We start from the raw sequence: 15697 nt of genomic DNA, 5'->3' as shown, positions 1-15697 counted from the left end.
AGCAACTAGCTGGCAACTAAGGCTGCAATGCTACATACAATTACTTGTGAGTAGGACTTATTAAACACAGTGGGATTTGCATAGGGCTGTGTTGTAAGGTGCCCATTAAATGCAGAAGAAGGAGCCAGGTATCTTGGCAACGCTGTCCTAGTGGGGTTAATGTGACCTTCTTTTCGCTAATATCAAGACCAGGGGAAACTGAAATAATATTTTAGGAAGCAGTTAAATGTCCATCATGCTCATTGAGGAGCCCTGCTGCTCTAAGAGAGATGTTTGCTTTTCAGGAGAGCTGGTTGTTTTTGGAGAAGAGAGTCATGAAAGAGCTGAGATGACTTTGCAGAGTTTCCCTTGTGCCTATTGGCAGGGAGAGGGAATTTTAACAGCCAATTTGTCAGAGCATGTAGAGTGGAAGGGTGGGTGGGTGGGGGACAGGAATGTATCTTTAGAAAGCGTTTTAAGAACAGGGTTTTTTAAAATGCATGGCAGACAGGATGAAGAAGAGAACTGGCACGAATCATGGCAGACCTATGTGCTGCTTTGTGCCGTGGTGTTCATGCGCATGGATTTTTCAGCACTAGGAACAAGACACAGCCTCAGGTGCCACTCAGGGACTTATTGGGATTGTGGAAAGGGCAATGAATGACAAAAACCCCAGAAACTAGCACTAGCACTGTTTTAATAAGGTATATTCAAAAGGCAAAAATCTGGACATTCGTAAATGGAACTTGCAACAAACTGCTGCAGTACTTCACTCATTCTCAGGGTTTAAGGGTACCGACCATTCCTCTGGGATGCTATAATTAGGAGCTGAAGGATGCCAATTCACAGCCCCACTTCCCTCATCGGTTTCCCTTTACAGATAGGTAGCCGTGTTGGTCTGCCATAGTCAAAATAAAAAAATTCCTTCCAGTAGCACCTTAAAGACCAACTAAGTTAGTTCTTGGTATGAGCTTTCGTGTGCATGCACACTTCTTCAGATACCCTTCAGTTTCCCTTTAGTCACTCAATTCAACATCATACTGATTTGGGAGGATTTGTGTCCCTTTTTGGGTAGTTCTAGAATATTACTTTTTTAAAAAATGACACTTATGCAAAATTTTGAGCACCCGGAAGTGTGCTGGTACCTTTTGTTTTTCTGTCCCATTTTGGTTCCATTGCCATTTGCAAGGAAGCATCAAGATTCCCTATGAGAGGGAATGAGAGGGACATTATTTTGCAGTGACAGCTGGAATGCAAAATAGTTTTATTTCCATAAGATGGGCTGTAGCTCAGTGGTTAGGTTTCCATGCAGGAGGTCCCAGCGTCAATCCCTGGCTTTTCCAGGTAGGGCTGGGAGAGAAACCTGTCTGAAATGCAAAAGAGCAGCTGCCAGTCAGTGTAGACAGCACTGAACTAGATGAACCCAATTGTCTGACTTGGTACAAGGCAGCTTCTGATACAAGTCTCCATAGGAATGTAGTAAGTTGGTTATACAAAACTTGTTTTGTTTTGTTTTGTTTTGTTTGGGTGGTGGTAAGAGCAACAATAACAGTAATTTGCCACTAGCGCAAAGTTTTGCAACATGGTACTCTTGATTCATAGAAGGCTGATTGCCGAAGAATTGATGCTTTTGAATTATGGTGCTGGAGGAGACTCTTGAGAGTCCCATGGACTGCAAGAAGATCCAACCTATCCATTCTTAAGGAAATCAGCCCTGAGTGCTCACTGGAAGGACAGATCCTGAAGCTGAGACTCCAATACTTTGGCCATCTCATGAGAAGAGAAGACTCCCTGGAAAAGACCCTGATGTTGGGAAAGATGGAGGGCACAAGGAGAAGGGGACGACAGAGGACAAGATGGTTGGACAGTGTTCTTGAAGCTACAAACATGAGTCTGACCAAACTGCAGGAGGCAGTGGAAGACAGAAGTGCCTGGCATTCTCTGGTCCATGGGGTCACGAAGAGTCGGACACGACTAAATGACTAAACAACAACAAACTCTTGGTTCATAAAGGTAAAGGGACCCCTGACCATTAGGTCCAGAAGCAGACGACTCTGGGATTGCGGTGCTCATCTCGCTTTACTGGCTGAGGGAGCCGGCATACAGCTTCCGGGTCATGTGGCCAGCATGACTAAGCTGTTTCTGGCGAACCAGAGCAGCGCATGGAAACGCTGTTTACCTTCCTGCTGGAGCGGAACCTATTCATCTACTTGCACTTTGACATGCTTTCGAACTGCTAGGTAGACAGGAGCACGGACCGAGCAATGGGAGCTCAACCCGTCGTGGGGATTCGAACCGCCGACCTTCTGAGTGGCAAGCCCTAGGCTCTGTGGTTTAACCCACAGCGCCACCTGCATCCTACTCCTGGTTCAGGAGGTAATTTGCCACTACTCCTGGTAATTTGCCACTAGCCCAAAGTTTTGCAACATGGTACTCCTGGTTTGTACCAGACACTGCAAGACAGGACACTGGTCATGCAGGAAACACAAGGAGTGGAATCTATCTGGAAGAAAGATACAGTTGCTTGTGTTTTCCCCGCAACTCCTCAAGCATGGCTGAAATACAATACAATACAATACAATACAATACAATACAATACAAAACTCTTGTTAAAAGGGTAGGAAGGAGAGAGACAAGCAATAAGAATGCCTAGGGATTTCTGGGTCCATATGATGAAGAAGGCTGTTGTACAGTGGTACCTTGGGTTACATACGCTTCAGGTTACAGACTCCGCTAACCCAGAAATAGTACCTCAGGTTAAGAACTTTGCTTCAGGATAAGAACAGAAAGTGTGTGGCGGCGGCAGTGGAAGGCCCCATTAGCTAAAGTGGTACCTCAGGTTAAGAACCATTTCAGGTTAAGAATGGACCTCTGGAACGAATTAAGTTCTTAATCCGAGGTACCACTGTACTTCTTAGGAGGTTCCATAGAAGGCAACATTTCACCAGATATATTTTTTCCCTATCACAGAACAGCAGTGAGTGTGAAAGTAGCACATGGTGGAATCTTTTACATGCAGCTTTTCAGTGTGCAGAGGCAGTCTCACATTTGGCCGTGGGCTGTGCACACACTACACCTTTAAAGCACATTTCGGCACGTTCTTTCCCTCAGCGAATTCTGGGCACCACAGTTACCTTTCCCAGAAACCCTTAACAAACTGCAGTGTCCAGAACTCCTGGAGGAAAAGGGAGTGCTGCGAATGTGCATCAAAGGTAGAATTTGTACACAGACATGTCCTCCCAGGTAAACATGTACTCTTTATGCTTTTGGTCTAAAGCAGTGGCGGGGGGCTGTGGCTCTCCACGTTCTGTTGGACTACAACTCCCATCATGGCTGACCATCGGCCTAGCTGGGCTGGATGATGAGTGTTGAAGTTCAACAAAATTTGGAGGGCCACAGGTTCCCCAGCCCTGATTTATCTGGAAGGTCAAAAGCCCCAAAGCACATTGTTTTTCTTCCTCCCTTACCTCCCAAAATATCCCAGCCTATTTCTGTTTCCAAAGAACTGTAATAATATCATGAAAGATTTGAGCAGGGCTGTCACTGATTGAAGAATTTTAATTGATTGATCTTCCGCCTTCTGACAGATTAATTGTTAATTAAATTTAAATAAATTTGCATATTACCCAAAAACCTCAGTATTGTGGCCTTTTTAAACAGAAGCAGGGAAGGGAGTGCAAGATAATTGCCAATTTAACGAACAAAAGCTACCAACAAGTGGTTATTTTATTTTTCCCATTCCCTCTCGCAGCAACTGGAAGAAAGAGAACAGCCTTGGGACTCACTCTCCGGTAAAAATACAGGCGGGGTGGGGGCAACCAGCCAGCATTAAAATCCAGTCTCTCCTAGTCCTGTGTGCCCTTTTCAGAAACCTCAACAGGCAGGAATCCGCCGGAATCACGGCAGGCAGTGCTGTGCAGTTTAGAGCACAGAAACCAATAAGTTGGCAACTCTTTAAGCCGCAACATTCCTCCAGAACTGGAGCAAGAAGAACTACCAAGGATTTCCTTCCGGCAAGCCGCACCTGCCGGACTGGGCCCCTTCCTTCCCTCAAAGTAGAGAGATAGAGACGCCCTGTTTTGGGACCCACTGGGAGAGCATCTCTAGACGCCAGCAGGCAAAAAGCTCTGGGAAAGGATCTCCCTCTTAGCAGCGGAGGCGGCCGCTTGAAAGGCGAGCGAGTCCGCTAGGGGGAGACAAGCCGGCTGGGAGCGCGAGTGCGCGCGGGTGCGCGCTTCGCCTGTCGAGCACCAGCGCTCGGGGCCGGGCTGGGGGCGGTGCGCGGGCGGCAGGAGGAGGTGTGCCCGTCGAGGGCGGGGCCGGGCTGACGCGCGGCAGGGCCAGGCAGTGAGTATAGGCTGCGCTGTCAGGCCGGTGTCAGTCTGATGAAGATTGGCATGCAGGTAAGCTGTCATTCAGGGAGCCGAGTCGCGGCGCGTCGCAGACTCGCAGGGGCGGGCAAAGCGGGCTCTGCGCTCGCAGCAGCAGCAGCTGCTGCTCCCGCTGCTGTGCTTGCAGCTGGCTGGGCAGCAGGCACCGGCCACGAGCCAGGCTTGCGAGCAGGGGAGGGAAAGGGGGCACGCGGGGGCTTTCCGTGCAGCGCCGTCGGGGAGACGCCCCCCGGTTTCTCTTTTCCTCCCTCCTCCTACTCCCGAGCCAGGGACTTTGGCTGAGCTCTGAGCCTTTGACGGGCAGGACAACCGAGCAGCCGGCGGGGGGGGGGGTGATAACGGACGGAGGGAGGACGACTTGCGTGGGGGGACAAAGCGGGCTTGGAGGGGACGGTGCCGTCGAGTAGGGCAGAGGTGGAAAGGACTCCGTGAGGATGTGTTTGGAGACGGGCGGGCGGGCGTCTTTCTGGGTTCCTCTGCAGGTGCGAGGCTCCGTGGAGCGGCGGTGGGGTTTTTGGGGAGAGGCAGGCGCCCAGAGATCTCCCGAAGCTGTCGAAGGCGCAAGAACTGGGTTCGGAGACGCAAAGGGGACCCTCCAAGGCCGAGTGGGGTGGAATGTGGGGTGGGGGAGAGACTGGCATGGGGTTCTAGGGGGCGGAGATAGGAAGGGGTGAGGAGAGGCGCGAGATGCGGAAGGTTTGCGGGGCTGCCTTTTGGCTGGCGGAACCGCAAAGTTGAGAGAGGACGGGTCGGGAAAGGAGAGAAGAGGGGTCGAGGAGATAGAGACCCGACTCCTGGAGGCTGTGCGGGGAGACTAATTTGTGGGGGCTTTGAAGGTGATAGGCTTGGGGCGCGGGGAAAGAATGACACCCCCCTTTTCGTACTTTTGAGCCGCGAGCGGTGCAGGAGAAGGTTAGGGAAGCCTCGCCGGTGGCGCTTTGGACGGCTCCGAGTGCCGGCAGTGGCGGAGGCGGGCTGCTTCCGAGACGCGTCGTCGTCCAACTTTTGGGATGCACCTCGGCGGGGGCTGTTTCTTCTTCGGAGGCAGAGTCGGGAAGAGTGCCCGGGAAGCTGCCGCTGGCTCGCTCGGGGAGCCGGGAGAACGCAGTTCGAGGTGGCGGTGTTGGGGAGAGACCCTTGCTCAGGGCGCCACGAGACTTGGCGGCCGGCGGCCTATCTGGGGGTTTTGGAGCGTATTTTGGCGGAGCGACTGGGGAGGAGGGGGCTTGTTGCCGGATTCTTCAAGGGGGCCTCGCGCTGGGCCGGAGATCTGCTGCTGGGGGGTCCCTGGGCCGAGTTGTGAGCACGGCCTGCTGAAGGGAGATCCAGCCGATTGCGCGACGGGGACAGCCGGGGCTCTCCGACTAGGGCGCGCGGCTGGCTGGCTGGCGAGGGAGCAGGTGGGGAGGAGGCGGGGGACGGCGGCGGCGCTCTGCTGGAGGGGCGCCCGAGTCAGGGGCGGCGACCACCCCGCCAACCTGGGCGGGGGCCCCGGTGACCGAGGCCGGGCTGGTGCGGCTCGTTCAGGCAGACTTTCTCCGGCTCTCCTTTCCTGCTGGCTTGCTCCGTCTGCCGAAGAGACAAAGGGGCGCGCGTCGCTGTCGCCGCGGGGGGAGAACAGGCTGCGCTCGCTCGCTCGCTCCCTCCCCGCCCGAGCCTTGCACGACGGCAGGCGCCCGGGGACGCGAGTGGGGCCGGGGGAGCAGAGCCCGGCTTGGGCAGGGTCTCTCTCGCCTCCTCGGGCGGCGCCCGTCTCCCGGGGAAGAAACTCCGGCCAGGCGCTCGTCGGAGAGCAGGGAGAATCGCGCTCCCGGGCTGTTCCGCCTGAGCAACAAAAAGATCTCCCTGTCGGCTAGGGAGTTGGTTGGCGAGCGGATCTCTTGCGCGAGGCTGCGATTCGGTCCGCGCTGCCGGTGGGAACGAGGAGCCTCGTTGAACTGGGCAACCGGGGCGGGGGTGATGGGGGCGCGGACGCTTTCTCCGGGGCGCTCGCCGACTTGGCAGAGTTTCGAGGCCGTTTTCTCAAACGAAGGAGAAACCCCTTCCTAGCATCCATCTCTTTCTTTAAAGGTCGCGAAGCTGTTTTTAAGTCTCATTTCCCCCATCCCCCTCCGAATAAAACCCACCGTCAGGAAATTGGTGGCGCTCTATTTCCCGCACATAGGACAGCGCTTCTTAGCAATAAACCCCTTTGAACTAGGTGGGACTTACTTCTGGGTAAACGTGGGTTGGATCCCGCTGCTGCCGCTGCCTTAGACATTATTTCGCTCCCACGTTTGGGCTCTAGGCGAGTTGGTTTCGCAGGAAGTTGTTAATAAAAATTTTAAATAAATAAAACTAGTAGCACTGTGATATTATTATTTAAAAAAAGCAATATAATTTATTATTGTTGTTGTTGTGATCATGCCGATCCGATGATAAAAATGCAATTATATATGTAGTTATATACAGTGTGTGTGTGTGTGTGTGTGTGTGTGTGTGTGTATATATATATATATATATATATATGTGTGTGTGTGTGTGTGTGTGTGTGTGTGTGTGTGTGTATAATATTTCTTGTGATCATCCCCATCTGGAGAGGGTCTTCGGAGAGAGCTCTGGTCCCGGCTTAGCTTCTCCCTCCCTTTGACTCGCTGGAGAGGGAACAGGAAGGCGGAGGCCGGCTTGGAAATCTGTGTTGTCGTTTTCTGAGTTGTGCGTCTCTCACCCTCGGCGTGTTTGCCTCGCTCGGCGTTTGTTATGTCTTCGATTCTCTCTCCTGTCTCTCTCTTCCACGCCGCCCCCCTCCCAAGACAATAGGTCATGCACGCCGAGATCCCGGAGAAATAGCAATAAGTTATGAAATCTCATTGGTGCGTGGTGACCTAAAGAAATCACTTTGTTTGTTTGTTTGAGGCACGATTTAGTAAACTTCTAAGAGGGTCCAGCAGACTAACCTTTCCGGTTAACAGCTCCTCTTCTTTTTCTTGGAGAACATCTCTCCGTTTCTTGGGATCTGTGGTCCCGATGGGGGCTTGTTGGGCTGGCGCCGTTCATTCTTCCTTTCTCTGTCTGTCCCCCCCCTCTATTCCCAGCTTATTTCTCTGGCTGCCTGCGGGTGTTTTTGCCTGTATGTCATCCCCCACCAAAAGACCCCTGTCTGTCCCCACCTCCAAAAGGGTCCGGGAGCCGCCTTTGATGAACTCCCAAACCCAGTTGCCTCCCGAGTTCAGGAGCAAAAAAGATTGGACAAAAACACTTGCAGCAAAGCTGGTGATGAAATAAAAGGAGTGTATTGCACCATGTTTATCCCCCAGTGGGGCAGAGCAGAAGATCTGCCAGATTGGCTTTTAATAATAACTTAAAAGAAAAAGGGGAAAAAAACACCCAAGACCAGAGCTCCCACTTTCTCTCTTTGGCTGGACTCCTCTTCCAGCCTTCGCTCACCTGGTCTCCTCCAGTTGTAGCACAAAACAGCTGGAGGGCACCGCGTTGGGGAAGACTGAGTTAGCTTAAAGGATTTGAAATTGACTTAAGGAGAAGGGAAGTACGGTAGGGAACGTCAAGGCTAAACCAATTGTGCATAAAGGTGATTTTAAACTAAGCTGAGTTTCCTGGTCTTCACCTTGGGATATAATCAGTGTTACACTCGGGGTGCTTCTTTCCAGAGAAGCCCAAGTATAGTGACTGGAACATACAGATTAAAATCTCCCTTTCAGATCATTCTCCTCCTCCTCTCCTGTCTTTCCTTATCTAGGATAGTTCCTTTCCTGCCTTCCAAATAGCTGTCATTTCTTTAACCTTAGACTTACACATTGAGGTCCTCGCCCCTTGAGCTTCACAGCAGCCCTGCAAAGCAGGTTAGGCCAGGGACAGTGACTGGCCCAAGGTCACACAGTTGATTTCTTACAGCTCGGCTGGGATCTGAATCTGGATCTTGCTGCTGCTTAGTCTGGCTCTTCAACCGCTACAGCACAGTGGCACACTCTTGCTGGCAGTTGTGCCTTGGTCTTCAAACAAGCCCTATGGAGGAAAACACCTTGTATTTTGAAGGCTGGTTAGGTTGTGAGAGCCTGAAGATACAGGCCTGCCTGTTATCTGTATTTACCCAGCACTATCCATGCATACAGCAATCCCCAGAATTACCTGAGGGTGGGTGGGTAGACCTCAACTCCAGAAATGTGGTTAGGACCTGGATATTTCTCAACCTTGTTGGTTATTGCATCTATATGCTAACTTTCCTCCAAGGAACACAAGATGGCGTTCTTGTCTCCCTCTCTCCCTATATCGTCCTCACCTGTGAGGTAGGTTGGGCTGAGAGTTGGCCCAAGGTCACCCAGGGAGCTTCATGGTCAAGTGGGGATTTTATCCCTGGTCCTACACTCTAACTCAGATGTGGGGATTCTTTGGCCCTCCAGATGTTGGTGAACTGCATCTCTCATCTGCCCTAGCCATTTGACTTGCTTACTATAGCTGATGAGCCACCAACATCTGGAGGTCCAAAGGTTCCCCCCTCCTGCTCTAAACAATGCGCCACATGTTCCCCATGGAAATGAACTGCTGACCATTCTCCCTAATTCCCCCAACTCATTTGGGGAACGAAAGACCAATGGAAACTAACATGGAGGGAAACATGTGGATGGGAAAGAGCTTTTGGGTAGCGGCCTTCTTAAGCTAGAATGACCTATACTTCAGTGGTAAAAATGGAATGCTTATTATTGCCCTTACAGTCTGCCTGTCTTCCAAGGAGCTCAAGGTGGTGAACCTAGTTCTCCATTCCATTTCAATCCATCTACAGCAGGAATGACTTCCACACCAGCGAAACTGGTCAGTTTCATTGCAGACCAGAGTGGAGGGTAGATCAAGTGAAGGAAAGGGTCGGTGTGTGGATGATGCAGATGGAGCAGAGTTATAGGGTTAAGGGAGTCACTGTGGACAAGAGAGAGTCTACAAAACAGATGTTGGAGGACTCAGATCTTGTTTGGCTAGAATGCATCTTTGGACGAGTGAAAACTGCAAGGAGGGTGAAAAGCAGCTGTAACTACACCTTCCTTTGTTTGCTGTACATTTATATTAACCTCATTACAAGCACAGTATTTGTGTCTCTTACGCATGTACATCAACAGCAGGGGAGAGACTTGCAATCATTTCCTTGCAGCATGTTGAAATCTGTTTGTGTCATCCCTACTCCTAGCTCCGCCTCTCCCCCCCTCCACTGCCCACAACTCAGCTCCTGCCAAAAATGTTAACTATGACAAACCAACCCCACTTCATAGTTGCAGTCAGAATAAACTGTAATAGGAGTAGTTTGTGACTGACATAACTTAGCCTGATTGTAGAGTTATTTTGGAAGGTGGAAGGTGTGTGTGTGTGTGTGAGAGAGAGAGAGTTGAGTGAGTGAAACCAACCAACATAGAATTCAGTATCAGATTATAAAGTAGAGCTACAAAATAAGGTTTCATGGAGTCCTTGAGTGCTGGACTTCGTAAGTCTGAAGTGTCTGGCTTCATCCATTTCAACTTTAAATTAGCCTTCATATTTTTAGAAGTTTTTAACAGGAAAAATAAATAAATATCCCAAGTAGAAATCAGACACTCTGGTGTATCCTTTCATCTGGGCCGCTGCCAAAAACAGATCTACAGCCTTGAGCCAATGAGATAGCACCAACACACTCTTGCTCCTTTATTGATCTCTGATACGAAGCTCGTGGCACTATCTTGTTCTGAGCGAAGAGTATTGGTCCACCCAGCTGGGAGCAGCTCTTCAAAGGTCTTGGGGAGATACCTTGATGCCACTGATCCTTTCCACTGAAGATGTGAAGAATTGAATCTGGGACCTCTTACGTGGAAATGTAGACCACTGTTTGAGGGATGTATAAGGTTCATCAACATAAGCTGAACTCTGCTCCCTCCCTGCCCCATTGCTGCCCCATGCCTTTTGCTGTCTGTAGCCACCTTAACAAGACTTAAGCCTGACGTAGGAAGAGCTCTGCTGCATGAGGCCAAAGGCCCACTTGGTGCAACGTCCCTTTCCCACTGTGGGCAGCCAGATGCCACTAGGAAGCCAGTGCAACCAGCGGGAGCTGAGTGCAAGAGTCCTCTCTCTGCATTTGTGATTCCTAGCAGCCAGTATCCACAGGCCGTGGAGGTAGATCCCAGCCACAAGGCACCATGGCCTGCATCCCTGAACTTATGGGGCAGTGGAGAAGCTTCTTGTGGCTCACATAGCCCAACCCATGCAGACCCCATAGCGTTTCTGCCTGCTCCTGGCTTCCTTTTAATGAGCCTCTGGAATTTAATGGCCTGGAATGAAAATGAGCTCAGTTGCACCTTAGGGAGAAGTGGGTGCTATTCAAGGTCGAAGATGAAGGAAAGATGAATGTAGGAAAAGTCCTGCTGAATCTGATCTGAGACTTGTCCAGTCCAACAGCCTGTCCCCCTGCAGTGACCATGCAGGTGTCTGTGGGTACAGTAGTCCTCTCCTGATGCTGTACCCCAGACACTGGCATTCAGAAGCATGTCACCACTGGTGCTGGTGGCAATACGCAGCCATGATGTCTGGTAGCCATTGCTAAACGAAGTCATTAGATGCTAAAGCTAATCCCCCTTTTAAATCTTCCCAAATTGGTGGCCATCTCTCGGTGGATCTCGTGGGGCCAAATCCCACATTTCGATCTATGCTGTGTGAAGAAATGCTCCCTTTTGTCTGTCCTAAAATTTATCATTCAGATTCACTGGATTCACTTCTACCTGCTTTCTCTACACCGTGCATATTTCTAGATATATCATCCTTGTTGAATCTGCTTTCTCCTCAACTCAAAATCCCCCAATGTTCATCATCTTTCCTCATAGGTGAGTCTTTCCGGCCCCTCGATTAATTCTGCACACCTTTTTCTGTGCAGAACTTAGAGCTGTGTTTACAGACAGCTCAACAAAGCAGTTGTTCCTCTCTTAAGAACAGCTAGACTAGAGCCCAGGCAGGGAATTGGTGGCCTTATAGATGTTGTTAGACTACAACTCCTATGAGCTTCAGGCAGCATGTCCAGAAGATTTATGAACTGTGGTCCAGCATCTTGATGCCCCCCCACATCTGGATAGGTACTGTATCCTGGTTCGTGCTAAAGAGCCTACATCACACGTGTGAAGCTTTTACCTGTGTTGTATCTCGAAACGAAAAGCGCTGACCATGCATATGGAGCTGAAGGGCCATGAAATTCAAGGGTAGCATTCTGCACAGACCTCACATGTAATCTAAGGGGATGTTCACATTAGTGGCTTAAAACACAGCCAGGCAATTACCCGTCTCCAGTGCTTTTGGAGATGCGTTTGCATGATGTTTACATTAGAGAGGGGGCAAGACTGTCTTCACCCAACGCACATGACCTTTTTGGCTTCCCCACCCCTGCAACCCCAACTGCCCCGCCTCTTCCTGAAGTTGCCAACTGCACATGCATGCAGATGTGGCATTGTGATTAGGGCGTGGGACTAGCTAGGACCTAGGAGATTAGGGGTCAAATCCCCACTTGGCCAAGAAGCTCCTTGGGTGACCCCGGGTCAACCACTGCCTCTCAGCCTGACCTACTTCACAGGGTTGTCGTGAGGATATAAGGAGGAGAACCATGGGTGCCATCTCAAGTTCCTTGGATGAAACGGTGGAACACAAATGCAATAAATAAATGAGAGATGAATGAACAAGACGAATACATAAAATGCCATGGCTGTTAGGGTATGCTCACATAACCGCTCCAGTTTTCTAGTCTGATGATGATGATGATGATATATTTATACCCCACCCATCTGGCTGGGTTTCCCCAGCCACTCTGGGCGGCTTCCAACAGAATATTAAAATACAATAGTCTATTAAACACAATAGTCTGATTGAAGCCGTTTTGAGGAAAAGTGCATCAAGCAGCAACATTTGTCAAGAAAATACAGGCACATGGAACCTTACGAAAGGACAGTATGAGTGGATTCTCCATGCCCTGACCACAGCAGAAAGACTGATACTGATGAACTGGAAAATAAAAATGTGGCTCCCTTCTCTGATTGGATTGAAGACTTATACAAACTTGCAACATATGAACAACTTGCATATAAACGCAGACTCGCCGTGGACAAATCCAATGATATTTGGAATCCATTCTTACAAACATTGTAAGAGGTTAAGATCTGGTGAAGTACCACAACAACTTTGTAAAGTATGAAAAAAGAAAAGAAAATGCAGACTCTCTGTGGTTTGTTGCTAGTGGTGTGTGAATGTGCCTTCAAAAACTGGGTGCAGATTAAGTGGTACTGTGAACATACCTGGAGCAGAAACAGTGGTCCACTTATAACTGCAGCTGCCAGTATAATCTTCTTAGCTACTCTACAGGAAATAGCCACTAGAGGGGGATGAGAAGCATAGGTTTCATACTTGTTTGTTTTTAATTTTATCTATTTTTATTTTTTAAACTAGAAGCCTCGCATTACTTATGCCGGGTTGAGATGTATGCATTTTCAAGTGTTTTCCCCACCTCTTTGTGTTCTGCAGCCTACTCTCCTCTCTTCTCATTTATACCATAGCATCATCCTCTGTGCCCCTCTTGCAACAGCGCTCCTGTCTTCTCTGCATCACACGCTCGTTCATGCCAACCAGGATGCCACTTTCCTGTGCGCCTGGCGGTCCCCGTGCAGGCTACTGCTCCCGAGGCTTAATACAAATAGGTGCTGCAATAAAATGTTGCAATGTGGAATGCTCCTCTTCAGCGTGCCAGCTAGCCAGCCATGCCCTTTCCAGGATATTCCATTCCTCCCATCTCCAGTTTTCATTTCCCAGCTGCTGACAGTCTGTGCCCACCGAGCTTGCTCCATTTTCATTGGGCTATGCCCTGTCTTATATACACATGCGTTATTTGTTTTTCCCTGTTTGTACGTCTGCAAACTTTCCGTTGTGTCCAGTGCTTGCCCTACTCAGAGTAGACTTACTAGAGCCAACTGAGGTTCATTAATTTCAAGGTTCCTCTTCTGTGCAGAGAGAGGAATGGGTTTGCAATGAGTATGTAAGAATGAATAGTGTGTGTTTGTTTTTTATTCACAAATAAAAGCTTTGCAGACTTCTGATTCTAGGCTCGATTCGTAAGGAACACAATTGCATCAGTGCTGCAGAGAGACTTGGCACTTTGCTTCTTGATGCATCGAAAGTTTGTGTTCAAGAACAAGATGCCTGATGTATTTAAGAGGAGGGGACATAAAAGTGAAACTGTGGAAGTTGTTGATCTGTTGGAAGCTGAACTTAAAGGGTTTAGATTCCCAGGCGGATCCTACACTCAGAAGCAAGCTCTGCTGGCTTCATAGGTACAGTGGTACCTCGGGTTACAGACGCTTCAGGTTACAGACTCCATAAACCCAGAAATAGTACCTCGGGTTAAGAACTTTGCTTCACGGTGAGAACAGAAATCGTACTCTGGCAGCGGGAGGCCCCATTAGCTAAAGTGGTGCTCCAGGTTAAGAACAGTTTCAGGTTAAGAAGGGACCTCCGGAACGAATTAAGTACTTAACCCGAGGTACCACTGTACATTGTTTACAGCCCAAAGCGAGACAGTAGCAAGGAAACCTTTTTCTCCTGTTGGTTCAACTTCGGCAGTGTGAGTAAGCTGAAGTGGGAAACCTGTGGCCCTTCAGTTGCATACCCTCCAACATTCCTCAGATGGAAATAGGGACATTTCTCACTACCTCCACACTAATCTCCCTCAACTCTCCATTTTTGCCCTCCCTAGCAGAGCATTTTTACCGCCACTACATCAATGAGCCGCAGCACACACGCCTTCCACTGTCCTGAGAAAACCCCTCAATCCTGATTTTTTTTAATTTTATTCTTTGGCAGGTTTACAAAAAACACAAACACACACCATTTAATAAATTTTAGAAAGGGGCAAAATTAGACATGGACACACAAAGCATTGTTTTAAAATTAATCAAGACTCCGTCTTTCTTTCTGACCATGGAGGGCCTGCCCCTGTCTACACCTCAGAGCTGACACAAAATGTGAGGCTAGGCTTCAGAGGCAGCAGTAGTCTCTCCTCCTTGCCTGTTCTCTGGCAGCCACAACAACAACAACAACAACAACAACATAATATATTATTTATATGCCACCCATCTGGCTGGGTTTCCCCAGCCACTCTGGGCAGCTTCCAACAAAATATTAAAATACAATAGTCTGTTAAACATTAAAAGCTTCCATAAACAGGGCTGCCTTCAGATACCTTCTAAAAGTCAGATAGTTGTTTATTTCCTTGGTATCTGATGGGAGGGCATTCCACAGGGCGGGCACCACTACCGAGAAGGCCCTCTGCCTGGTTCCCTGTAACCTCATTTCTCGCAGGGAGGAAACTGCCAGAAGGCCCTCAGAGCTGGACCTCAGTGTCTGGGTTGAACGATGGGGGTGGAGATGCTCCTTCAGGTATACAGGACCAAGACCGTTTAGGGCTTTAAAGGTCAGCACCAACACTTTGAATTGTGCTCGGAAACGTACTGGGAGCCAATGTAGGTCTTTCAGGAGCAGTGTTATATGGTCTTGGCAACCACACCCAGTCACCAGTCTCGCTGCTGCATTCTGGATTAGTTGTAGTTTCCAAGTCACCTTCAAAGGTAGCTCCACGTAGATAACATTGCAGTAGTCCAAGCAGGAGATAACTAGAGCATGCACCACTCTGGCAAGACAGTCTGTGGGCAGGTAGGGTCTCAGCCTGGGTACCAGATGGAGCTGGTAAACAGCTGTCCTGGACACAGAATTGACCTGCACTTCCATGGACAAGCTGCTGAAAGGAGGAGGCCAGGGGCAGTGGCCATGGAGAAGCAATGGGAGGCCTCTGCCGCTGCTGATACCAGCTCATCCTGCTCCCTAAGCATGGCAATGGTGGCACTGGTGGTGGAAATAGGGATATTCCTGGATCAAATTTTAATTTTTCGTAATTCCAGGACTGTCCCTCGAAAATAGGGATCCTTGGAGGGCATACATGTTGCTGGACACAGCTCCCTAATGGAGTAAGCAATGGCTGCCTAGATCAAGCTGTTTGCAGGAGATGGTCTTTGAGCTGCAACATTGGATAAGTGACCTTTTCTCATTCTAAGGCTGTCTTAGGCCCATCGATGGAATCGCCCTTGACGACTTGGTGGTAAAAGTCTTTCCTGGAGGGGGCCCTGTGTAAGCAATTGCTGAGCCTCTCTCCTCTGCCCCCAATTTTCTCAGTGGTGCAGTAAGGTACAGTCGTGCCTTGGAAGTCGAACAGAATCCATTCCGGAATTCCGTTTGACTTCCAAAATGTTCGAAAACCAAATCACGGCTTCCGATTGGCTGCAGGAAGCTCCTGC

The 15697-nt window shown here is 49.5% G+C and overlaps 1 protein-coding gene and 1 long non-coding RNA gene across 2 annotated transcripts in view; one reads left to right on the top strand and one right to left on the bottom strand.

Annotated features, from left to right (window-relative positions):
* Positions 1-659: 659 nt before the first annotated feature.
* Positions 660-1936, bottom strand: LOC310695612. Its single transcript, XR_014520181.1, has 2 exons — positions 982-1936; positions 660-838 (listed from the first exon to the last, which is right to left on the bottom strand). It is a non-coding gene; the product is annotated as an uncharacterized lncRNA (long non-coding RNA).
* Positions 1937-4265: 2329 nt separating this feature from the next.
* PKNOX2 (PBX/knotted 1 homeobox 2) overlaps positions 4266-15697 on the top strand; it is a 416847-nt gene continuing 405415 nt past the window's right edge. Inside the window, exon 1 of the mRNA XM_083480587.1 lies at positions 4266-4382. The gene's annotated coding sequence lies outside the window, so the exon portion shown is untranslated. The remainder of the gene's footprint in view (positions 4383-15697) is intronic.

This window comes from Podarcis liolepis (assembly GCF_965112155.1).
Source record: "Podarcis liolepis genome assembly, chromosome: 16".
Taxonomy (NCBI): Eukaryota; Metazoa; Chordata; class Lepidosauria; order Squamata; family Lacertidae; genus Podarcis; species Podarcis liolepis.
Note: the sequence above shows the minus strand (reverse complement) of the source record. Positions and strands in the feature narration are given on the sequence as shown.